Source organism: Triticum urartu, chromosome 7A (genome assembly GCF_056163025.1).
Source record: "Triticum urartu cultivar PI428250 chromosome 7A, HENAU_Tu73, whole genome shotgun sequence".
Lineage (NCBI taxonomy): Eukaryota > Viridiplantae > Streptophyta > Magnoliopsida > Poales > Poaceae > Triticum > Triticum urartu.
In genome coordinates, this window is record NC_141879.1 from 592,380,102 (window position 1) to 592,407,584 (window position 27,483).

Below are 27,483 nucleotides of genomic sequence, written 5' to 3' on the forward strand. Positions count from 1 at the left end.
TCCGCCTTGGAATAACAACAGATTGCCTCGGCCGCACTAGATCCGCACGCGTGCCGAGGCCCGATAGTGGTGGGCCTGGCCTGCAGCGACGTCCCATCTCGCACATGGGATGGCAGGAAGGTCCAAAATGCTGGCTACGCGTGGCGCACGGGCAGCAGGCGGCCAGCCTGGTGTGCGACTGGTGCGTCGTCCGGCTCCTACCAGCCGGCGCTTCGAAAGCCGGACGAAGCCACACTGCCAGAACACTCGGGGTAGGAAGCTGCTGAGGCTTATCGCCTTCCCAGCAGCAGCGCCCCACCAGCTTCGAGGACTATTGTCAGAGTAAATTACCACGGGTAGCCTCATCAGCCTACCATGGTATTTCAAGACATTAGGGCTGGCTGCGTCCCTCAAGCTTCGAAGACAATGAGCCGACTCCTCAAGGCCAGCTGGTCCAAGCGACCAGCTGCTCGAGAGCGGTGGCCCCCCAGAAAGTGGCCCCAAGAGAGACCGGCTCCTAGCAGGCGGCCACCCGATGCCCTCAAAGTTTGCAGCACGTTATGACAATGAGACAGGGCGTGGCTACAGCGACACCTTCCCCCCCCCCCCCCGCGCGAATCCAGGGCTGAGCGAGGTTACAGTGCGACGTACTGGGCGGACATCCCTCGCCTGGCGTAGCACTGTTGCCACCCCTCCCGTGACATCACCCATGGCTGAGAAGGACATGCTCCCACTACAAGCTATCGGTACGGCCTAGGCGGCGGTCCCTACCTGTCGGTGAGAAGCCAGAAGGCGGCGGGATCCGCCAGCCGGCAGGTGGAATACCGGCTCCCAACAGCCAGCCTTCCCCCTTTCCTTAGAGTTTGTGCGCCATTAATCAGAAGGGACGGGAAGTGGCTACAGTGAGCGCCCGCCAGGCGGCGGGTACTGTAGTCACACTCCCCCGACAAAACTCACATCATCAGTGACCTCGCTATGTTAATGAGCAACCGACAGGACCCGTAGACGGCGGGCGCGGCCTGTCGATGAAGTACAATACAGCCAGCATGGCCCACCAGGCGGCTAGCCCAGCAGTCAGCGGAGAAGCCGGCGTCCACAAGACACTAACATCCGAGTCCTACACTCGGCCGGATTACCATTGTACCCCTTGGGGGTAGGCCTATATAAAGAGAGAATTCCTTATTTGACCCTTTTTTAAATTTTGCTTAACTATTTTGCCCAAAATAAATTTTCTTCCCTATTTGAAACTTAAAGTAAATTGTGTTTCTTAAATGACACTTCCGTTAATTTTAGGTACTAATGGTGTCAAGTGTGAGGTGAAAATACCATTTTGCCCATAGTGCATTATGTAAAAAAGTAATGAGTTCATCCATGTTTTAGGGATGTTCAATGGATGTTGTGCATGCATATGGATGCTCCAATATTTTGTTCCTTAGATAAACTAATATGTGTGTACGTACAAAACATACATAGAACTTGTACTAGCATATCTATGATCAATATAGTAACTTTTTTGCGAATAAGTACAATGTCATATACCATATTTTGGTTACTTCATCACGTGCGAGTGCGCCTGTGGAGTGGACAACCCATGGCGCTAAGGCAGGTTCCTTAGGCGTCCATGCGGACATGGCTCCATGTGCATGGCGCCGACGTCAGATGCGATCCATGGCAGTCGCAATTAAAGATGGGCTAGCGGTAGTCATATAGCACAGCGACATCCGAGCTCGCGAGTGAGGCCATGGACATACCACTGTGTCGACATATACAGCCTCGACGCCTTCGAGGATGGACGCACGTTCCAAAGTACTCCCTCCATAAACTAATATAAGAGCGTTTAGATCACTAAAATGGTGATCTAAATGCTCTTATATTAGTTTACAGAGGGAGTATTACACATACTACTAATTCTTCTAACTAACTGATCTTAGGACTTAGTACGATGCACATAACAAATCCTGGAAAAAAGATTGTAGTAGTACGTGACGCATACCGGCAGCCATACAGCACGCACTAGACAAGCAAGCGAGGACGATGAGAACGCATGCCGCTGGCCACGAGCAACGGTACATCATGCACACGGCAGGGTAGCTGGGAGCGATGGTGGCCAACCATGCCGCCGGAGAACAGATGCTCGCCTAGACTAAGAGGCAGGCACATAAAGCCGTGCGATTCTATCAAGAAACAATCGATCTAATCGATCCAGTTGAAGCTAGCCAAGGCATTCACCTATACGTACGTGTGCCACTATTAGAAATTTTGTCAAGCGCGTACAAGAATCAATCAAGCTATCTGTGTGCTTGTTTCTGGCTGGCTTTGCACTTAGGGGCAAAACAGTCTTATCACTTCACACTTAACACCGTTAGTATCTAAAATGGACGGAAATGTCATATAAGGAACACAATTTACTTTAGATGTCAAATAGGGTAGAAAATTTTATTTTGGGTCAAATAGAGAAGAAAATTTTAAGAAAGGGTCAAATAAGGAATTCTCTCCTATATAAACCCCCCAGGGCACCCATGCAAAGGATTGAGCCTCATAGAAACTTAGCACACATACGGATAGAGGGAGTAAGCTAGGGCTAGCCATGCTCTTCTTCCCCCTCTAGAGAAACAACTCTAGAAGCAAGCTTGTAGCCACCATTATTGCTTGAGTGATTATGCGGAGACCCCACAGAGCAGGAGTAGGGGTGTTATCTCCTAGGAGAGCCCCGAACCTGGATAAGATTCGTTGGCGGGCATATTTGCACCTTATCCTGTTTCCTGGCACCGACAACGTATTATTAGCCCCCTCCATGATAAGCCATCTATTGGCATATGTCACATGACACCCCTGACATCGGGTAAATGTTGAACCAACGCTCTTCGACCCAAAAGGCATTCGTACAAAACAGTACATACCACATGGGGTGATGAACGCGGTTTTTTCTTCGTCTTCCTTCATCATGAAGATCTGGTGGTATCCTGAATAAGCGTCGAGGAATGACAGCAGGTCACACCCGGTAGTGGAGTCCACAATCTGGTCAATGCGTGGCAGAGGGAAATGATCGTTTGGACAGGCTTTATTGACATATGTGTAGTCAATACACAACCTCCATTTCCCATTTGCCTTACGCACCACCACTGGATTGGCCAACCACGTAGGGTGGAGCACTCCTCTAACCCAGAACGCCGCCTCCAACTTCCTGATCTCCAGGATGATGAACTCTTGTCACTCCAAAGCTTGCTTCCTAACCTTCTGCTTGATGGGCTGCGCATGAGGACAGACATCAATATGGTTCCCAATCACCTCCCTGGGAACACCGAGGATGTCGGTTGATTGCCATGCAAACACATCGACATTCACCCCCAGGAAGGCAACGAGCGCGCTTTCCTATTTGCTGTCGCGGGTGGATCTTATAGTGAAAGCCCCGCCCGTGTCGTCCTCCTTCACGGACACCTTCTTTGTTTCTGGTGGTGCAGCCTTGGACTTCTTGCTCTTACCGGTGGAGCTCTCTGGCACGTCCTCAATGGGAGCGCAGCACTCCGAAGAGGCATGCTTGCCGGAGTGGGTGCAAGAGTTCTTGTCGGAAGAGGTCTTGTCGGCCTTCTTCCTTCCCGGGGCTTGAGCGGCAGGAGCAAGTGCCTTGGCGGCAGTTCTTGTCGGATGAGCGCGTCTTTCTTGTCAGAGGGGACGATGATGATGGTCAGCGGCCCGACATCTTCAGTGTGTTGTAGGTGTAGTGTGACGCCGCCATGAACTTGGCCAGCGCTGGGCGGCCAGGGATCCCATTGTATGGCATGGGGATCTCAGCGACATCGAAACCAATCTTCTCCATCCTATAGTTCAGCTAGCCCCCAAATGTAACGGGTAGCATGATTTTTCCTTTTGGCTGGCTCCTTCCTGTGTTGACCCCTTGAAAGGTGCCTGTCTCCTCGAGATCTGCATCAGGAATCTGCACCCTCTTGATCACAGCGGGCGAGATCAAGTTCAAACCGGCCCCACCGTCAACTAGCACTTTTGTCACCTTGAGGTTGCGTATTGTTGGAGAAACCAACAATGGCAAACACCCAACCGCAGTTATGCGATCAGGGTGATCCTCAGTGTCAAAAATAATGGGCGTGCGGGACCAATTTAGTGGATTCTAGGCATCGAACGATGGCTCCGCTGTAGTGACCTCTTGTGCCCACTGTTTTAGTTGGCGGTGAGAGGTGTGCAACGAGGTGCCATCGTCGACGCACATGGCCTCTATAGCTTTTTGGAACTCGTGCTCGCCGGACTCGTCGTCCTCGTCGTGATCACCATATTCCTCCTTCTGATTGCAGCCCCGAGCGGGCCTCTCTTGTTGATTATCTTTGCCGTGGTGACCTCCTTGGCCGCCATGCTCCTTGCTGGACCCCTCAGCACCATCCTGACCCTTCTCCTTGTCTCGCCTTTCATATTTAGCTTTCTGCTTTTCTGCAAGCAGCTCAACCTGTCGGCAGTTCTGGAGGTCATGGCCCTTGGTGCGGTGGATCTTGCAGTACTGCTTGTCGGAGCCTCCTGGCTTGTCGGCGGCCACCAAGGCCCGGCAAGCGGCGCACCCGGCAACCTCCCTGTCGGGGTCATCAGCCTTGGCCTTCTTGGTGGCGCCAGGGTTGCCGGATCCCTCAATGGCAAGCACAATCTTGCCCTTACGCTTCCTGTTGCGGCGCCGACCCTTCTTCGTCAGGGCGGCGACGTCTTCGTCCATGGAGTCAGTTTCCGCACCGGCATCCTCGCTAGGGTACTTCCTTCCTTCCTCAGCCCGAGCACATCTATCTGCCAGAACATAAAGTTTGGCTACATCCTTGACCTTGCTCATTGCCAGCTCCTCACGCATCTTACGGTTGCGTACGTTCTGATGGAAGACACTGATGATAGCGGCAGGATGAACATCTGGGATGGTGTACTGCACACGGCTGAATCTTTGTATGTACATACGCAGGGACTCGCCATCCTTCTGGGGAATGACATGCAAGTCACTTGCCTGGCCAGGAGCTTGGTGGCCTCCGGTAAAGGCGCAAACAAACTCGTGGCATAGATCCGACCAGGTAGAGATGGAATCCACTGGCAGGTGCATCAACCATGACATGACGTTGGGCTTAAGAGCCAATGGAAAGTAGTTGGCGAGCACATTGTCGTCGTGAGCCCCGGTGGCTTGCATTGTGATGGTGTAGATGCTTAGGAACTCCGACAGGTGAGTCTTGCCATTGTACTTTTTCCCCAAGATCAGGCTTGAACGTGCGATGGGAGGGCCACTGGAACTGCCGCAGCTCTTGGGTAAAGGCCGGACAACTCACCTTGTAAGGCAGGTCGCCAGAGCCCCCCGGCGCTGGGTGGTCCATAGCAGGCCCTGCACGCCGATCCGACTGATGGTGCACCTCCCGCCATTGCTTGATGGTAGTCCGAGCATTTTCCCGAGCTCGCTCTCGAAGAACTTGGCGTTGGTCGCAGTGGGTTCGCAGGTCGGGCGGCGCTGTGGAAACGTTGTCACAGGCGTCAGCCCGACGAGCCGGTGGCTGCTGTCGCGGCCATGGGGTAGGAAAGTGCACCGTGGTCGCATCGTCTCCGATCCTCCCCCCGACGGCATGCACTGGCTTGACAGAACGCCATCGTGAGGGTCCCGCTGGGAGCAGCTCGTCTTTGTTGGCGAAGCTGACAAGGCTTCAGATGGTGGCCCTCCACTCGTCGAGCTTCTCTGCAGCAGGGGGATGTCGAGGAGAAGTTGCACGCGCGCTAGCGCTCCTGCTGGCGTGGGCGACGGCGAGAGCTGCGTGGACCGTTACACGCTCCGACTTCTAACCAAGTTAGAAGGACCTCTGTCATAGTCCCTCGGTACCACGCTGCTTCCGCCGGTGTCGGGTGCGCACGCCGGCCTGGCACATCTTGAGGGTGGCGCACAGGGCTCTTCCCGCGACGGTGCCCGGGTGCTCCAGCATCGTGGTGTTGCTCATCGTGCACCGCCTGGGAAGGACACGGCGCGGGTGCCAGCTGGGGTGCCGTAGAGGTTGCCGCGCCGGCCGTGGGTAGCACGTCCCCACCCCTGGACCCAGCGGCGTGCAACTCGACGTCTCGGACCCGAACGACGCCGCTTGCCTGGCTCCGATTACCAGAATGTTGTGGATACTCGCGGGCCACATCTTCGGCGCCATCCATGGCCACCCGGTCGCCTGCTCGCGCTGGCGCGGATGGGCCGGCCCCGGACAACTTGATCGTTGTTATCCCCTTTCTCTTGGGGGCCATGGTGATGATGAAGTTGGTGCGCTAACTTCCAAACTAGATTTTCACAGTTTGCGCCCCCTACCCGGCGCGCCAAAGATGTCTATGGGAATGACACCTATGGGATCACAGGGAATCCCTACTATGGTTGGTGGGCGCGGGGCTATGGAAAGAGCGGGTTTAGAAGATCAACACGGGGAATTTATCCAGTTTCGGGCCGCAAGTGATGCGTAATACCATACTCCCGTTGGTTTATGTTTATCTGGTGTTCTTGGACTAGCTACAAAGCGTGCATGGTCCAAAAAGTCCGAATCCCTCTCCAGTATGCCTCGGGCCTCCTTTTATAGCCAAAGGGGTTGCCACAGTGGCAAACAGGAGGTGGAAAGTTGTACTGTATACAAGTCTATCGCCTGGTACCGTAGGACAAATGCATTTAATGCACTGCCGACGTGCCCTCTCACTTTATCGGGGACGGCAAGGAAGCTCGTCTCGTCCGTTGCCGCCTCACCTCGCACTGAAACGCGTCCAAGCTGACTAGGCGTGCAGCGCCACACTGGCTGGCTGGCTGCTGAGTTGGTGAGGTGGCAGAGTCTTCATGAAGATCTGCATGCCACCACGCAGGTGCTTGTTGAGTTGGCCAGGAAGTTGCACGTCGCCAAGCAGGTGCCTGCCTCGTTGGCGGGTTGACTGCTGTGTTGGAACGGCAGTAGAGCCTTGGCAGGTGGGGGCCTGGCTGCGGCCCCGCAGATGTCCTCGGCAAGGGTCTTGCCCGGGTCTCGTAGGCGTCCCCAACAAGTGTCTTTCCATGGGTTTCCATCTTCTGGTTCTCATCCATTCTTGTATGGTCTTGGTCTTTACAAAGATCTGCATGCCACCATGGAGACACCTCCCGAGCCATGGTTCCAATGTTGTCGACGGTGTCGGAACTATTTGGCTCAAGGGTGGCGGCTCTACTGGTGTTGGGCAAGTTGCCTCGGCAAGACTCTTGCCGGGGCTACGTAAGCTCCCCCGGCAAGGCTCTTGCCGGGGAAAGCCCACCTTGTCCCTCTGCTTCTCGTGCCTTCGGCTTGGCGCTGCTCTGGTAGGCTTGTATCTTTGCTTCCTCTGCTCTGCCAAGCGTGGCCGCAGGCGTGTGGCTGTGACTGCCCACGCACAAGTAAAGGGGTAAAAAAAAGGACCCCTACTTTTGTACACCGATAGATTGAGAAAATTATTTTAATTCAGAAAACAATAGTTTTGGGAGCTTTTGCACATGTAAATACATGGTGAATCTCTCTCACGAGTTTTCTTAAACTTCCCCTAGCCAAGCAATTTAATTTCTCGCAACAAATATTTTAGGCTTTGCCTTTTTATTCTTTTTTTCTCATATGAAACACACACCATGCAGTACATGAACTTTTTTTTGTTATCACTTTCGACTGATCTCTGTTTTTTTCTCTAACTCCTAAAGCACTCATCAAAATTGAGCATGTAGACCCTAGGTTTTTTTATAAACTCCGAACCTCTCTATTTTTTAATTTGAACTTCTTAGTATTATTCTTGGGAAATAAAAAAAATGATTTTTAAGTAAGCAGTGAACAACTTGTTTTGAAATTGAACTTCATACTTTTATTTTGCATAGAAACAAAAAGAATTGGAGTTTTTTATACACCGAACTACTCCTTTTTTTAATTTGAACTTGTCGAAAAAAATTCAAAAAATTGAAGTGCTCCATTTTTAAAATTCAAAGTTTCTTGTTTTTCTAAGAAAGTTGATAAATCCAATTCTTGTTCTAACGTTAAAACTACTATAATTTTAAAAAATTGAACTTCTAGGCTTTTACTTTTTAAGGGTCGTGTAAAAATCTTTTTGTATAAACTTCAAATTGCTCTGCTAATTTAATTTGAACAGCTTAGATTTTGAAATTTGAACCTCTTGATATTCTTAAACTCATATGCTATTTTCAATAAGACCTTCTTACAGTTTTTTCTAAAAACATGGAAATATATTTTTCTGTTGCAAACATTGAATTGCTAGTTTTTTAATTTGAACTTTTTAATACCATGGGGAGAAATATTCTACACCCATAAAGTTTTCTTTGTTCTATCTCTTCTATTTAAATTTGAACTTCCCGAGTTAACATTTTTTTATGGGTGAGGGTTGTTTTTCTTCTTTGTTTATAAACATTGAGCTTCTCCATTTTTTAAATTTGAACTTGTTACTTTTTTATTTAGTAACTTGAAATATGCGAGTTTTATATAAACATCGAACTGCTCGGTTATTTTAAGTTGAACATCTATATATTTGGTTAGAAATGTGGAAAATCCATTTAAAAAAAATAACCACTCCCATTTCTAATATTTGAATTTCTTAGTTTTATTAGTAGAAAAGAAAAAAAGTAAACATCGAACAATTTTTGTTAATATTGCACTCCATACTTTTATTTTTCCTAGTATCGGGGAGAATTTGAGGTTTTTGTATACATCGTACTACTACATTTTTGTATTTTGAACTTCTTGATTATTTTCTTAATAATGAGAAAAATCTAAGTTTTTTACAAACATCAAACTTCTTCATTTTTAAAATTTGGACTTCTTCGTGTTTTATTCTTTTGCAACGACAAAAATCATATTTTGTTATAGACATTCAACCACCCTGTTATTTCAATTACAACTTCTAGGATTTTTTGGAAATGGGGATAGTTATTTTTTAATGTTTTTTGAAATGTTTCTATTGTTTAAATTGTACCTTCTTGGTTTTTTTGGACATCTTTGTGTCGTAGTTTTTGAACTTGCTCGAGGCTTTTGTGTGTTTTGTAGGTTTTTGAACTGAAACCAACATACTAAAAACACGTTTTTCCCATCATTTGAACTTCTAGGTTTCTATGAAAAATAGGAAAAAATCTTTTTATTATAAACTTTGAAAGCTTCGTCATTTTTAGTTTTTGAACTTTCTTTTATTCTTTACTAACAGAAAAATGTAAGTTTTTTGCATTGTGATTTTTTCTTAAGTACTCGACCCTTTATTCGGTCAAATATATTTATTAAAGTGCTCAACATAGAGCCATTTATAGATGAACTTATTTGATGATAAGTCCTAGACCGCCTGAATTTTTATGGGTTTTTATCAAAACTATCCGATAGTTTTTATATTATTAATTATACTATCCATCCTTATTTACACAAACAAACAGGAAAGAGGGAGAGAAAAAATGTTACGTTTTTACAAACACCACTAACACTTTTGAGGGGGGGAAATTCCGATGTAAAGTTTGCACAAATTTGTTGCAAAAAATGACATCTTTTTTTTTGTAAACTTCAAGTAGCACAACATGATTTTTCTTTTGGTCGCACTATACTAATAGAACTCTTGCAGGGTTTCTTGTTGAACTGCTACTGAATAATGGCACAACATGATTTATTTGTGCTCTTGTATATACACACAATATGTGAAGCATCAATCTTCATGTACATGAACTTCTATCGTTGATATTTTCAAACCTTTTTTTTGCGTTCTATGTACACTGGTACATGTCGGTGCTATACAAACGGTTTTTAACCCCTTTCCATGACGGTGTTCGGAACTATCGCCAAGTGAGTTACGACGATAGGGGGTCCTTCCCACATGACCTAGAAATCGTCGGGGATATGCCCACCTGGCATACAAGCTAGGCAAAACAAGGTCATGTGCGACCGGCGAGTGCTCAAATACGGAAATACATACAGTAGAGATAAAAAATACAATTATAGAGGCGAAATTGTTTCCGGTCGCAAGTACATCCCACATAGTCAGTCCGCTAAACATTTTCGTTCGTATGTACATCCCACAAAGTCGCTCCAAGGAAAACGTTTCCGTTCATAGGTACATCACACATAATTTTCCTCGTTAAATCGTTTGTGATAGCGTTGCCATTGCACATGATATTAACAATTTTATCGTTTGCGTTATTGAATGCATCACACATGGTGCATAGAAGAAACTGTGTGGCAAAGGTTGTCCATCACACACAGTTTTTATGTGGTAAACGTTTGCACAAGGTGGCCACACGCAAATAGTTTTCAAGAGAAGGTCGTGTGTGATTGTTCATTGATCGAACATGGTTTGTTCCAAGAAACTGTATGCATTGCTTGAGGTCATCGCCCACGGTATTTTCTCAACAACCGTTTGCAATAACAAAACCCAATTAGCAAGCTAATTCGCCATTAGCAGGCTAATTGCCCTATTATTTATAATCCATTTATTAATCTAATTGACATTCGTATTAAGAACATAATATATTACATTTCCATATTAAGGAAGCATGATTTCATAATTGAAATACATCAGAGTACAACATGATATAGATTCAGCACTCAGCTAACCCATCACACAACTACACCAACACCAAGTTTCACATGCGACATGTAGATCCTTTCGAAATTAGCATCATGGACAGTATATAGACAGACGCATCTCATCTGAAAACTGCTGAAAGCGGAAGGCGAATATTGAGCCTTCATTCATGTTGAAGGTCTTTGCAGCTTTAGGCCAATGCATGTTGATGATTGACCGTTCGTCCTTCTTCCTCTTTAGGAATACTTCAATATTGAACCATGGGTGTTGTATTAAAACCTTCGTCGCCTCCTGACCATAGAGGTGGTTTGAGAGGTAATCATTAGTGAACTACTTTGGAAAGGCCTAAAAACAAGGATGCGCATAAATATCTTCTCTATATTGGAAATGGGGCAAAGGAATAAAGAAAGGGAAGGTATAATAGTTAGTACCATCTTGTAGTGAAATGATGTCTTCTTCATTGTGCAGACAAAGATCTTGTTGTTTTTTGTCACTAATTTCTTTATCCTAACAATCTTTCTGAGTTTCTTGACTTGATTGATATTCATGGACAACTCATTTCCCCATATGCAAAAAGGGTCGAACACTGGGTCAAAACCTCTGACATTAGGACCTACATGTGTAAGACCAAATTGTTAAAAATCTAAATATTAGAATGGTTCCTGTAATTGCACAATAATGTGCTATTAGACAACGGACCATGCACTTGCTAACCTCGATTGTAAACCTCGGTGATTCCCATCGTTTCCCTACAACACATATAAGGTAGTTAGTCATCAAGTTAAGTAAGGGTGCGCATGCTATTAGTAAAATATGTTGATGCAAAATAAGCACATTGCAGATTCATCAGATTAATTCAAGCCACATGAAAAACCCATTTATCCAAACCAAGCATGATTAAGAACTAGGAAATATAGCACTTGTATATGTTTCTCAAGTATTAAGTGCAGCCAAATTCGATTTATTCCTCACATGCACAACAATACAAAATTCTACCCACAACAATTGGACATCGCATTGCAGAATTGAACCAAGCAGTTAACTAAACAGCACAATAAATGAACCAAACATTAACTGAGCACCACATTGCACAATATAATATACTCCTAATAGAAGATCAGACAGTTAACCAAACCAAGCATGCTTAACAACTTGGATATATAGAAATTGTATTTGTTTCTCATGTATTTACTATAGCCAAATTCAATTTATTCCTCACATGGTATACAATAATAGAATGCACCCACAACTATTGAACATCGCATTGCAGAATTGAACCAAACAGTTAACTAAACACCACAACGCAATTGAACCAAACGTTAACTGAGCACCACATTGCACAAAGTATAAACCAACCAAGCATGCTTGACAACATGGAAATATATCACTTGTATTCGTTTCTCATGTATTTTGTAAAGATAAATTCGATTTATTTCTCACATGGAAGACAATACAAAATTGCAGCCTGAAGAATTGAACATCACATTTGCATAACTAAACCAAACAGTTAACTGAAGACGAAAACTAATTAACCAAACATTTAATAAGTGAGCACCACACTGCACGACATATAGAACATATACACTACAGCAACATATTGCATGGTAAAATTAGATAGCACAATTCACTAGAATTGTGAAGGAAAGGCAGGAGCAGCACACGCAACGGGTAAACCGAGCATGCTTAACCCGCGTAGCTAGAAAATGGCAAGGTGCTCCTCCAAGATCTGGGGGGCGGCACAAATGGCAGCCATTGCGACCTCATCCACACGTGTGGTCGCGATTTGCTTTTCTGCTGCCAAATGCTCCTTGAGCTCCTAGCTATACTACGTGCACCATGGCTTAGGTGGCACTTATTTTGTGGAGGGGTCGGTGATTTGAGTGGAAGGTGTCACGCCGGCGGTCGGGGCATGTGGGATGTGGAAAGAGGAGGAGGATGGGGGTTGGGTGTGGATTACCTGCCTGGATAGACAAGGCCGAGCAGTGTGAAGGAGGGTCACCGACGAGGAGGCGGCGCTGCAAGAAAGGAGCGAAGGTTTCAACTTGGAAAGGAAGGCGAAAACATGGGAAATGTGTCCTTTGGTAAGTGGGAGGGGGCGGGGAGGTAGATATTTCCACAGAAGCCGAAAATTTAAAATCACTTGAGCAAAAAAACTGGCACGCAAAGTGTCATCAGACACGGTCCCTTATTCAGAACTGTGTACCATATGTGAACATCACAAACGATTCAGATAGCTTAACCCATGTGTGATGAGTTTGAACATAAAAAATTTTGGTTTGAATTTCCCTGGTCACAATGGTCATCCACGTCATTGTATAATTTGAGTACACAAAGGAGACTACAGCACACCCACACTTCTTAATCGAGCAAGTTCAGCAATTAAATAGAGCTAGCTGACCTAAACGTTACTTTAACAAATTAAAGACTAGCGCTCTTAATTAAACAAAACAAAGAGTACTACTACGGCTTGTGCTCGTAGATCTCCGCCACCGCCTTCATGTCCAGCTCGCGCCTGACGGTCTCCTGGGGAAGGGTCTCCATGGCATCCATCGCACCATACTCGGCAAGCATCTCGCTATCTGTGTCCGCCATCCCTTTGTAAAAGGCCGCCATGAGCTGGGCGTGGGCGGCCGCGATCTGGGCTTGGACGGGCTCCGTCGTCGCAAGGTATGCGGCAGAGGAACAGACGGCTAATCGAACGCTCTCGGCGATTGCCAACTCTTGGGCCATGGGTTGCCGACCATTGTCAGAGAAGCTTCATTCGATTTATGTGGTGACCGCCACGAGTTGGGTGTGGGCGGCCTTGACATGGTCGTTGGCGGCCTAGATCATGGCTAAGGCCACCTCTATGGAACGGATAGTTGCTGTGCCGCTCTCGCTAGTTTTTATCCCAGAGGCAGATGTTGCTGCCGCCATCTAAGAAGCAACAACGGCCATTTGGGCTGCCTTGGCCGCCCAGTCGCAGATTGCGGCCGCACTCATGCACCTTGTTAGCACGCGCATGGCAGCTACGACCGCACTCTCGCCGGAGTGGGCCACCGAAGTTGCCCTCATGACGCGATTTCACGTCCCCATCTTTCACCGGCGACGATTGAACAGTGAAACAACATTTGGGGAGCGAGCTAGTGTGCTTGACATGCCAGCTGTGGACTGTAGCTGACGCACCTTCTCGCGTAAGCCATAGGCGTACTATACACCAACGGTGCTCCAGGATATTTCGTGTTGCATCTCACACGGTTGGTGATAATAAACTGTGTGGGATCTACTTGATTTTTCTTCTTGATTTGAATTACATAATGGAGTCACAGCGGCAATGGACGGTGTTTGAATTGCTAGGCCTTTTATCTGCAGTGAACATGCAACTATATGTGTGTCGTAAAAGAATTAGAATTATTCATGGGTCGTTTGGACATTTTATCATTAAATTGGTTTTCTAGCCATTTCAGGTGCACAATTCAGAACTAAACTACATGCACATGCTCCGGTGCACCAACATCGGTTGTAAAATCATATATGTGTCCATGGGTGTATGCTTATGTCCGATGGAAGAAATGGGGATGAATTTCAAACACCACGACACTGTGGCTCTTCGGCAAACGTCGACGTACTTGCTTTTATAATTATAGTAAATCCAAAAGTCATTTGAAATTCATGAAACTTGGCATGCTATCATGGAGCAGCATCAACATGTCATGGTAATTTTTTTGTCCCATTTGGGGCAGGTTTGGGTATAAGCTACTCATAAACCAAAGCTTCTCACAACAAGTGTGATGGGTTCGGTAGGGAACATTTCACCTTTCTGGACAAAACGATATTCGTTGCCTCTTCTCGATTTCATTTTTATTCCTAGTGTCAACATAGAACAACAGGAGTGTTGTGTCAATTTTTGGGATTTTTGGGGGTTCGCTTGGACATTTTTATACATTAACTGAGTTTTCTATGCATTCATGTGCATAATTCAAATTTGAAATACATGCACATTCTCTAATGCATCTAATTAGTTGAAAAATTCAAATATGTGTCCTTGGTTGCATGATTATATAGGTCCCTTGCAAGAAATGGGAATGAATGTCAAACACCCTATGACCGTCACTCGGCCGCAAACATTGAGATACCTAGTTTTTAAATTCTAGTAAATCCAAAGCTTGTCTGAAATTCATGAAACATTGGCATGTTGTCATGGAGCAGCATCAACATGCCATGATAAATTTTTTTGTCCCATTTGGGGCAGGTTTGGAGATATGCTTCTCACAAACCAAAGCTTCTCATAACAAGCCTGATGGTTTCGGTAGGGAACATTTCACCTTTCTGGACAAGACGATATCCATTGCCTCTTCTCAATTTCAACTTTTTCCTAGTGTCAACATAGAACAACAGGAGTGTTGTGTCAATTTTTGGGATTTTTCGGGGTTTTCTTGAAATTTTTTATACATTAATTGAGTTTTCTATGCATTCATGTGCATAATTCAAATTTGAACTACAAGCACATGCTCTAATGCATATAAATTGGTTGAAAATTCAAATCTGTGTCCTTGGTTGCATGCTTAGATCCCATGCAAGAAATGTGAATGAATGTCAAACACCCTGCCACCGTCACTCGGCCGCAAACATTGAGATACCTGGTTTTTAAATTCTAGTAAATCCAAAGCTCGTCTGAAATTCATGAAACTTGGCATGCTGTCATGGAGTGGCATCAACATGTTGTGGTAAATTTTTTGTCTCATTTGGGGCAGTTTTGGGGATATGCTTCTCACAAACCAGAGCTTCTCATAACAAGCCTAATGGTTTCGATAGGGAACGTCCCACCTTTGGGGACAAAACGATATCCATTTTGCCTCTTATTGCTTTCAAAAAAATTCTCGTGTCAACATAGAACAACAGGAGTGTTGTGTCAATTTTTGAGATTTTTCGCGGTTCGATTGGACATTTTTATGCATTAACTGAGTGTTCAATGCATTCATGTGCATAATTCAAATTTGAACTACATACACATGCTCTAATGCATATAAATTGGTTGAATATTCAAATATGTGTCCTTGGTTCCATTCTTAGGTCCCCTGCAAGAAATGGGATTGAATGTCAAACACCCTGCCACCGTCACTCGGCCGCAAACATTGAGATACCTGGTTTCTAAATTCTAATAAATCCAAACCTCGTCTAAAATTCATGAAACTTGGCACGCTATCATGGAGCGGCATCAACATGCCATGGTAAAATTTTTGTCCTAGCTGAGGCTGGTTTGGGTATATGCTTCTCACAAACCAAAGCTTCTCACAACGAGCATGATGGTTTTGGTAGGGAACATCCCACCTTTGCGAATGAAACAATATCCATTTCCTCTTATTGCTTTCAAAAAATTTCTCGTGTCAACATAGAACAAAAGGAGTCTTGTGTCAATTGTTGGGATTCAGGGTTCGTTTGGACATTTTTATGCATTAACTAGCAAAGTGGCCCGCTCTTCGCGCGAGCTAGTATTTAATATAGTTTGATTGAAATATGTTCATGTTTACCAGCTCTTTGGGCTGGTCGTGAAGTGGCGATTTTAGGGATGTAAGAGTTACCCATTTAATGTTTCAGGGAAATATCTGGAGACTATTCTGTTGATGAACTTTTTAGAGCCACATGCTCGAATCCATGAATTTGCCTAATGCAGTTGCAGTCATGTGTACATGGTGTGTGGCTGGCTTGACAATCCTGTTGAGGCGTACTAAAGTTTCTTATTTTTAGTATATAATGTTTTTATCAGAAGTATCACATGCATCAAATTTGTGTCAATATGGGTGATTTTTTAACAATTATATTTTATTCCTCATATTCCCATGAAGTATATGTTAGTATGGTTTTTTTATAGTTGTCATCCACATTATCTAGGGGAAACTGTTGTTCATATTCCCATGAAGTATATGTTATTATGGATTTTATTGTTGCCGTCCATATACATCTACTGCCGCAGGATCCAAAACCTCCCGATGTGCCTATTCCGATGGCAGGAACCTTGCAGACAAGATCGAGGAAGACGGTGGATCGAAGCCAGAATCGGGCAGCCATGACTGATGAAGCTAGTGGATCGAGAGCTCGAACATGGAGTGATAATAGTGGTAGGAAGAAGAGTTTTTTGACCTTTGAGAAGGAGATCAGGAATTGATGCCTTGAACATAGTATTCCATTTGCTCTCCTTCACTTAAGAATGAAGGACGTCGATCCGAGCTTGTCTTAATGTAGTAGACATAATTGTCACCCCGGGAAGGCAAGTCATCAGTAACAATGCTGATGTGAGCAACATGATGACCACATGTGAGGACTCCCAGTGTAGTTCTTATGCTACTACAACCTGACGATCATGTCTGACAAATTAGTATCAACAGAACTGTAAGAATTACCCACATCGATCAATTATATCCCCGTCGATCAATTCATCATATGGAGAGCAATGCATATTCTTTTACAATATTCTTACAAAAGTCTCTCCGTGAAGCCAACATTCACATCGACACCCCATCCACACACATGCTACCACATCTGCTCCTCATCCAAATATTTCAATTAGTTCAACTTTCCATAGGCTTGAATGTTATTTTCTCTATTCCTCTCACTTGAAAACATTGTACAATGATCTTGACGTACAAAGGCAATGATGATATTTTGTTAATTAGCAATTACACGACCAGATATCCTGTCCCTTATCTCATGCTCTGTGGGAGGTTGTTGCACATTAGTTGCCTGTAGTGCCGTCCAGATATTTTGCAAGTTCGTCAACTTGGAGATATCTCTTCATTACGAAGTTTCATCCTTTTCATCAATATGAAGCATAATAACCGCGCGAACCACGTGGGAGGAGCCAAAGCAAGCTCATGGATGGATTCTGGTGCATGTAAACATGTGAAGCTGTTTTTTTGTCATGTACGTGAAGCTAAATGCAAATATGTGAAGCTATTTTTTACCTGTACGTGAAGCTAGATTAAAGGACTACGGGCTGATTTATCTTTTTTTACCTGGCCGGGCTATTTATTTTTACCTGGCAGATCTATCTTTCTTTTAAAAGGTGTGATCATAGTCGAACTATTTTTAGGGAGTGGGGGTCGATCCATTTAACAATTTTATTTACATATACGTGAAGAGGATTGATCACTTTATTTACATATATGTGAAGATAATTTGTTTTTTGGGGGGGCTGATGGACCCTTTTTTAACTTGGAGGCTGGTCGGTCCTTTTTTTGGAGGGAGTGGGGGCTGATCGATCTAGCACAACGCTAGTTGTTTTTTTAATCTTTATTTAGGATTTAGGATTGAGCCACCGCACGCCCAGGCTAAAGAAAGTTGCAGTTTTTTTGAGATGGAGCGCTCTTAGATCTAATCCATTAATTCTGTCTTTTAAGTTATGGGTCCACCAAATCAACGACCAGATGTTTCTAATTATTGTGGTAATTTCTAGCTTATTTATCTTTTTCAGATTAACCCATCAAGCGCTTTTTATATATAAATAGATTGTGTTTTCAATGCATTTATGTGCATAATTCAAATTTGAAATACATGCAGATGCTTCAGTTCATATAAATTAGTTGAAAAATCAAATCTCTATCCTTGGGTGCATGCTTAGGTCCCATGCAAGAAATGGGAATTAATTTCTAACAGCAGGGTACCATTGATTGCTGGCAAAATGTTGAGATACTTTGTTTTTAAATTCTAGTAAATCCAAAACTTGTCTGAAATTCATGAAACTTGGCATGCTATCATGGAATGGCACCCGACATGTTGTGGTATTTTTCGTACCCATTTTAAGGGAAGGCGCACTCGAATAACAGCCAACAAAGGCATTTTGAAAAAATAGCTGCCACTTTAATATCTCAAACGTTTATATAATTCAAACCGTGTGCGTTCTGTTAACCATTCACGTGACGCCATGTGTCTTGGTTTTGATGGCTATAGGAGGTGCCATGTGGACAACTGCTTGACTGAACGGGAGGCATGCGGATGCAGTCCAGTGCGCAGGCTGACCGAGAGGCGTGCAATCTGTCCTCCAATGTAAGGGCTCACCAGGAAGCGTGTGAGCTGTATGCTGCGCAGGTTCACTTGGAAGCGAGCCTTTTGACTTCCATGGCAGCCCGCCTTACTCTCCATTAATGGCGCCCGAGCTGCTGCTTAATACGGGCGGCCTTACTGTTCGCCTCCCATTCCCCTCCCTCCCGCAGATCTCCACCAACGCCATGGCGCAAAAGGATTATCTGCCACTAGTCTTCAAGTTTGGTGAAGTCGACTCCGAGTCGGAGGAGATAGAAAATAAGGAGGAATGGGGCTGTTGTGGAATGTAGCAGAATTTTAAAATTTTCTACGCATCACCAAGATCAATCTATGGAGTCATCTAGCAACGAGGGAGAGGGGAGTGCATCTACATACCCTTGTAGATCGCGCACGGAAGCGTTCAAGAGAATGGGGTTGATGGAGTCGTACTCGTCATGATCCAAATCACCGATGACTTAGCGCCAAACGGACGGCACCTCCGCATTCAACACACGTACGGTTGGGAAGACGTCTCCTCCAACTTGATCCAGCAAGGGGGAAGGAGAGGTTGATGAAGATCCAGCACCACGACGGCGTGGTGGTGGAAGCAACGGTGATCTCGGCAGGGCTTCGCCAAGCTCAGGGAGAGGGAGGCGCCAGGGGCTAGGGTGCGGCTGCCCTCCCCCCACTATATATAGGACCCCTAGGGGGGCGCCGGCCCTAGGAGATTGAATCTCCAAGGGGGGGGCGGCGGCCAAGGGGGGTGGAGTGCCCCCCAAGCCAAGTGGGGCGCCCCCACCCCTAGGGTTTCCAACCCTAGGCGTAGGGAAGGCCCATGGGGGGGCGCACCAACCCACTAGGGCTGGTTCCCTTCCCACTTCAGCCCATGGGGCCCTCCGGGATAGGTGGCCCCACCCGGTGGACCCCCGGGACCCTTCCGGTGGTCCCGGTACAATATCGATTACCCCCGAAACCTTCCCGATGGCCGAAACTTGACTTCCTATATAAATCTTCACCTCCGGACCATTCCAAAACTCCTCGTGACGTCCGGGACCTCATCCGGGACTCCGAACAACTTTCGGGTTACCGTATGCTAATATCTCAACAACCCTAGCGTCATCGAACCTTATGTCTGTAGACCCTACAGGTTCGGTAGACACGCAGACATGACCGAGACGACTCTCCGGTCAATAACCAACAGCGGGATCTGGATACCCATGTTGGCTCCCACATGCTCCTCAATGATCTCATCGAATGAACCACGATGTCGAGGATTCAATCAATCTCGTATACAATTCCCTTTGTTAATCGGTATGTTACTTGCCTGAGACTCGATCGTCGGTATCCCAATACCTCGTTCAATCTCGTTACTGGCAAGTCACTTTACTTGTACCGTAATGCATGATCCCGTGATCAACCACTTGGTCACATTGAGCTCATTATGATGATGCATTACCGAGTGGTCCCAGAGATACCTCTCCGTCATACGGAGTGACAAATCCCAGTCTCGATTCGTGCCAACCCAACAGACACTTTTGGAGATACCTGTAGTGTACCTTTATAGTCACCCAGTTACGTTGTGACGTTTGGCACACCTAAAGCACTCCTACGGTATCCCGGAGTTGCACAATCTCATGGTCTAAGGAAATGATACTCGACATTCGGAAAAGCTATAGCAAATGAACTACACGATCTTTGAGCTATGCTTAGGATTGGGTCTTGTCCATCACATCATTCTCCTAATGATGTGATCCCGTTATCAATGACATCCAATGTCCATAGTCAGGAAACCATGACTATCTTTTGATTAACGAGCTAGTCAACTAGAGGCTCACTAGGGATGTGTTGTGGTCTATATATTCACACATGTATTACGATTTCCGGATAACACAATTATAGCATGAACAATAGACAATTATCATGAACAAAGAAATATAATAATAACCATTTTATTATTGCCTCTAGGGCATATTTCCAACAGTCTCCCACTTGCACTAGAGTCAATAGTCTAGTTACATTGTGATTAATCGAACACCCATGCAGTTCTGGTGTTGATCATGTTTTGCTCTAGGGAGAGGTTTAGTCAAAGGATCTGCCACATTCAGGTCCGTATGTACTTTACAAATATCTATGTCTCCATTTTGAACACTTTCACGAATGGAGTAGAAGCGATGCTTGATATGCCTGGTCTTCCTGTGAAACCTGGGCTCCTTGGCATGGGCAATAGCTCTAGTGTTGTCACGGAAGAGAGTCATCGGGCCCGACACATTGGTTATGACTCCTAGGTCGGTAATGAACTCCTTCACCCAGATTGCCTCTTGTGCTGCCTCCGAGGCTGCCATGTACTCCGCTTCACATGTAGATCCCGCCACAACGCTTTGCTTGCAACTGCACCAGCTTACTGCCCCACCATTTAAAATATACACGTATCCGGTTTGCGACTTAGAGTCATCCAGATCTGTGTCGAAGCTAGCATCGACGTAACCCTTTACGATGAGCTCTTCATCACCTCCATAAACGAGAAACATATCCTTAGTCCTCTTCAGGTACTTCAGGATATTCTTGACCGCTGTCCAGTGTTCCATGCCGGGATTACTTTGGTACCTTCCTACCAAACTTACGGCAAGGTTTACATCAGGTCTGGTACACAGCATAACATACATGATAGACCCTATGGCCGAGGCATAGGGGACGACACTCATCTTTTCTCTATCTTCTGCCGTGGTCGGGCATTGAGCCGTGCTCAATCTCGTACCTTGCAATACAGGCAAGAACCCCTTCTTTGACTGATCCATTTTGAACTTCTTCAATATCTTGTCAAGGTACGTACTCTGTGAAACACCAATGAGGCGTCTCGATCTATCTCTATAGATCTTGATGCCTAATATATAAGTAGCTTCTCCAAGATCCTTCATTGAAAAACACTTGTTCAAGTAGGCCTTTATGCTTTCCAAGAATTCTATATCATTTCCCATCAACAGTATGTCATACACATACAATATGAGAAATGCTACAGAGCTCCCACTCACTTTCTTGTAAATGCAGGCTTCTCCATAAGTCTGCGTAAACCCAAACGCTTTGATCATCTCATCAAAACGAATGTTCCAACTCCGAGATGCTTGCACCAGCCCATAAATCGAGCGTTGGAGCTTGCACACCTTGTCAGCATTCTTAGGATCGACAAAACCTTCCGGCTGCATCATATACAATTCTTCCTTAAGGAAACCATTAAGGAATGCCGTTTTGACGTCCATTTGCCATATCTCATAATCATAGAATGCGGCAATTGCTAACATGATTCAGACGGACTTCAGCTTCACTACGGGTGAGAAAGTCTCATCGTATTCAACCCCTTGAACTTGTCGATAACACTTAGCGACAAGCCAAGCTTTATAGATGGTTACATTACCATCCGTGTCTGTCTTCTTCTTAAAGATCCATTTATTTTCTATGGCTCTCCGATCATCGAGCAAGTCAGTCAAAGTCCATACTTCATTTTCATACATGGATCCTATCTCGGATTTCATGGCTTCCAGCCATTTATCGGAATTTGGGCCCGCCATCGCTTCTTCATAGTTCAAAGGTTCACCGTTGTCTAACAACACGATTTCCAAGAGAGGGTTGCCGTACCACTCTGGTGCGGAACGTGTCCTTGTGGACCTACGAAGTTCAGTAGCAACTTGATCTGAAGTTTCATGATCATCATCATTAACTTCCTCTCTAGTCAGTGCAGGCACCTCAGGAACATTTTCTTGAGCTGCGCCACTTACCGGTTCAAGAGGTAATACTTCATCGAGTTCTACTTTCCTCCCACTTATTTCTTTCGAGAGAAACTCTTTCTCTAGAAAGGATCCATTCTTGGCAACAAAGATCTTGCCTTCGGATCTGAGGTAGAAGGTATACCCAATAGTTTCTTTAGGGTACCCTATGAAGACGCATTTTTCCGACTTGGGTTCGAGCTTTTCAGGTTGAAGTTTCTTGACATAAGCATTGCATCCCCAAACTTTTAGAAACGACAGTTTAGGTTTCTTCCCAAACCATAATTCATACGGTGTCGTCTCAACGGATTTCAATGGAGCCCTATTTAAAGTGAATGCGGTAGTCTCTAAAGCATAGCCCCAGAATGACAGCGGTAAATCGGTAAGAGACATCATAGATCGCACCATATCCAATAGAGTGTGATTACGACGTTCGGACACACCATTACGCTAAGGTGTTCCAGGCGGCGTGAGTTGTGAAACTATTCCACATTTCCTTAAGTGTGTGCCAAATTCGTGACTCAAGTATTCTCCCCCACAATCTGATCGCAAGAACTTGATTTTCTTGTCATGTTGATTCTCAACCTCACTCTGAAATTCCTTGAACTTTTCAAAGGTCTCAAACTTGTGTTTCATTAAGTAGACATACCCATATCTACTCAAGTCATCAGTGAGGGTGAGAACATAACAATAGCCACCGCGAGCTTCAACACTCATTGGACCGCACACATCAGTATGTATGATTTCCAATAAGTTGGTTGCTCGCTCCATTGTTCCTGAGAACGGAGTCTTGGTCATTTTACCCATGAGGGATGGTTCGCACGTGTCAAATGATTCGTAATCAAGAGACTCCAAAAGTCCATCTGCATGGAGCTTCTTCATACGTTTGACACCTTTGTGACCAAGGCGGCAGTGCCACAAGTATGTGGGACTATCATTATCAACCTTACATCTTTTGGTATTCACACTATGAATATGTGTAACATTACGCTCGAGATTCATTAAGAATAAACCATTCACCAGCGGAGCATGACCATAAAACATATCTCTCATATAAATAGAACAACCATTATTCTCGGATTTAAATGAGTAGCCATCTCGAATTAAACGAGATCCTGATACAATGTTCATGCTCAAAGCTGGCACTAAATAACAATTATTGAGGTTTAAAACTAATCCCGTAGGTAAATGTAGAGGTAGCGTGCCGACGGCGATCACATCGACCTTGGAACCATTTCCGATGCGCATCGTCACCTCGTCCTTCGCCAGTCTCCGCTTATTCCGTAGCTCCTGCTTTGAGTTACAAATGTGAGCAACCGCACCGGTATCAAATACCCAGGAGCTACTACGAGTACTGGTAAGGTACACATCAATTACATGTATATCACATATACCTTTAGTGTTGCTGGCCTTCTTGTCCGCTAAGTATTTGGGGCAGTTCCGCTTCCAGTGACCACTTCCCTTGCAATAAAAACACTCAGTCTCAGGCTTGGGTCCATTCTTTGACTTCTTCCCGGCAGCTTGCTTACCGGGCACGGCAACTCCCTTGCCGTCCTTCTTGAAGTTCTTTTTACCCTTGCCTTTCTTGAACTTAGTGGTTTTATTCACCATCAACACTTGATGTTCCTTTTTGATTTCCACCTCCGCTGATTTCAGCATGGAATATACCTCAGGAATGGTCTTTTCCATCCCCTGCATATTGAAGTTCATCACAAAGCTCTTGTAGCTCGGTGGAAGCGACTGAAGGATTCTGTCAATGACCGCATCATCTGGGAGATTAACTCCCAGCTGAGTCAAGCGGTTATGCAACCCAGACATTTTAAGTATGTTCTCACTGACAGAACTATTTTCCTCCATCTTACAACTGAAGAACTTGTCAGAGACTTCATATCTCTCGACCCGGGCATGAGCTTGGAAAACCATTTTCAGCTCTTCGAACATCTCATATGCTCCATGTCTCTCAAAACGCTTTTGGAGCCCCGGTTCTAAGCTGTAAAGCATGCCGCACTGAACGAGGGAGTAATCATCAGCACGTGAGTGCCAAGCGTTCATAACATCTTGGTTCTCTGGGATGGGTGCCTCACCTAGCGGTGCTTCTAGGACATAATCTTTCTTGGCAGCCATGAGGATGATCCTCAAATTCCGGACCCAGTCCGTATAGTTGCTGCCATCATCTTTCAGCTTGGTTTGCTCTAGGAACGCGTTGAAGTTGAGGGCAACATTAGCGTGGGCCATTTGATCTACAAGACATAGTGTAAAGATTTTAGACTAAGTTCATGATAATTAAGTTCATCTAATCAAATTATTCAATGAACTCCCACTCAGATAGACATCCCTCTAGTCATCTAAGTGAAACATGATCCGAGTCAACTAGGTCGTGTCCGATCATCACGTGAGACGGACTAGTCAACATCGGTGAACATCTTCATGTTGATCGTATCTTCTATACGACTCATGCTCGACCTTTCGGTCTTCCGTGTTCCGAGGCCATGTCTGTACATGTTAGGCTCATCAAGTCAACCTAAGTGTATTGCGTGTGTAAATCTGGCTTACACCCATTGTATTTGAACGTTAGAATCTATCACACCCGATCATCACGTGGTGCTTCAAAACAACGAACCTTCGCAATGGTGCACAGTTAGGGGGAACACTTTCTTGAAATTATTACGAGGGATCATCTTATATAAGCTACCATCGTTCTAAGCAAATAAGATACAAAACATGATAAACATCACATGCAATCAAATAGTGACATGACATGGCCAATATCATTTGCTCCTTTCAATCTCCATCTTCGAGGCTTCGTGATCATCGTTGTCACCGGCATGACACCATGATCTCCATCATCATGATCTCCATCATCGTGTCTTCTTGAAGTTGTCTCGTCATCTATTAGTTCTACTAATATGGCTAACGCTTTAGTAATAAAGTAAAGTAATTACAGGACGTTTATGTTGACACGCAGGTCATAAATAAATTAAGACAACTCCTATGGCTCCTGCCGGTTGTCATACTCATCGACGTGCAAGTCATGATTCCTATTACAAGAACAGATCAATCTCATACATCACATATATCATTCATCACATCCTTTTGGCCATATCACATCACACGGCACATGTTGCAAAAACAAGTTAGACGTCCTCTAATTGTTGTTGCAAGTTTTTACGTGGCTGCTACAGGTTTCTAGCAAGAACGTTTCTTACCTATGCCAAAACCACAACATGATATGCCAATTTCTATTTACCCTTCATAAGGACCCTTTTCATCGAATCCGATCTGACTAAACACCACTAGGAAAAGGGCTATAGATGGAATTAACACTAATGGTGCACCAGACATATGGTGCACCATTACTATATACTAATGGCGCACCATGTGTTGGTGCGCCATTAGTGTGCAAATACTAATGGCGCACCACGTCCACAGTGCGCCATTAGTAATTTTTTTTTAATTTTTTTCAAAACTACTAATGGCGCACCGTGGGAGTGGTGCGCCATTACTAGTTGAACTAGTAAGGCGCACCACGTCCACGATGCGCCATTAGTATTTTTTTTTCAAAACTACTAATGGCGCACCGTGGGAGTGGTGCGCCATTACTGGTTGAACTAGTAATGGCGCACCATGCCATGGTGCGCCATTAGTAACTGTAACTTGGCCCAAACATTCGCCAGAATGGACCTCCCCCCCCTCCCCGTGGACCGCCTTTTCAGTTTCAAAAATAAAATAAAACAAAATGATAGAAATGTCAAAAAAAAGAAAATAAGATTCCCATGTGATATGTGGTCTAGTTCTTAGCAAAATTTACAAACATAATTTTAGACTTTTATGCAAAATTTACAAATAACTTTTGCGTACGAACTCGGATGAAAAAGTTTTTTATATGAAAAATCATCTATTCGAAAAGTTACATCCGAATTTCACTGGGGGAACCCCGTTAAAAATTTTAAAAATCCTCCAAAACTTAACAGAAAAAAAAATACGGGGCTTTTAAGATCTGGAGAGGCAAAAAAATTAAAAATATTCAAACTTACTAATGGCGCACCTGCCCATGGTGCGCCATTAGTATCTTCCCGCCTTCAAAATTCAAAATAAGTCAAAAAAATAAAAAAAAGTTACTAATGGCGCACCTGCCCATGGTGCGCCATTAGTATCTTCCCGCCTTCAAAATTCAAATTAAATCAAAAAAATAAAAAAAAAGTTAGTAATGGCGCACCTGCCCATGGTGCGCCATTACTATGTCGTATATATGGCTGGGCGCACCTCCTCCACTCCACCTCTCCTCCACTCCATCTCCTCCTCTCCTCCACTCCATCTCCTCCTCTCCTCCACTCCATCTTCCCTTCTCTCCTCCACCATACTACCCTCCTCCTCTCCGGCGACATCTTCCTCTCCGGGGACCTCCTCCTCCCTCCTCTCCTCCCCTCCCCTCCCCTCACGGTTTCACCTCCCTCCTCTTCGGTGAGCTCCTCCTCCCTCCTCTCCTCCCATTCCCTCATGGTTTCTCCTTCCTCCTCTCCGATGCTTCGGTGAACTCCTCTCCGGTGACCTCCTCCTCCTCTCCGGCGATGTAGGCGAGCGCCTCTCCGGTGACCTCCTCCTCCTCCTCTCCGGTGAACTCCTCTCCGGCAAAAGAACACGGCAAAAGAACGTACAAGATCCAAAAACAGGAACAAAATTTGAAATAATATCGTGTCAAAAAACAAGCAAAAAAAACTAGCAAAAAATGGGCAAAAAATCACGATCCAGATCCAAATTCAAAATTCAAAAATAGCAATGGCCCACGGTGGGGGTTAGATGGTGCGCCACTACTATTTTCCCGCCTTCAAAATTCAAAAATACTAATGGCGCACCGTGGCCTATACTAATGACGCACCTGCCCATGGTGCGCCATTAGTATCTTCCCGCCTTCAAAATTCGAAATAAATAAAAAAATAAAAAAAAAAGTTAGTAAGGGCGCACCTGCCCACGGTGCGCCATTACTATGTCGTATATATGGCTGGGCGCACCTCCTCCACTCCACCTCTCCTCCACTCCATCTCCTCCTCTCCTCCACTCCATCTCCTCCTCTCTTCCACCATACTACCCTCCTCCTCTCCGGCGACCTCCTCCTCCTCGTCTCCGGCGACCTCCTCCTCTCCGGGGACCTCCTCCTCCCTCCTCTCCTCTCCTCCCCTCCCCTCCCCTCACGGTTTCTCCTCCCTCTCTCTGGTGAGCT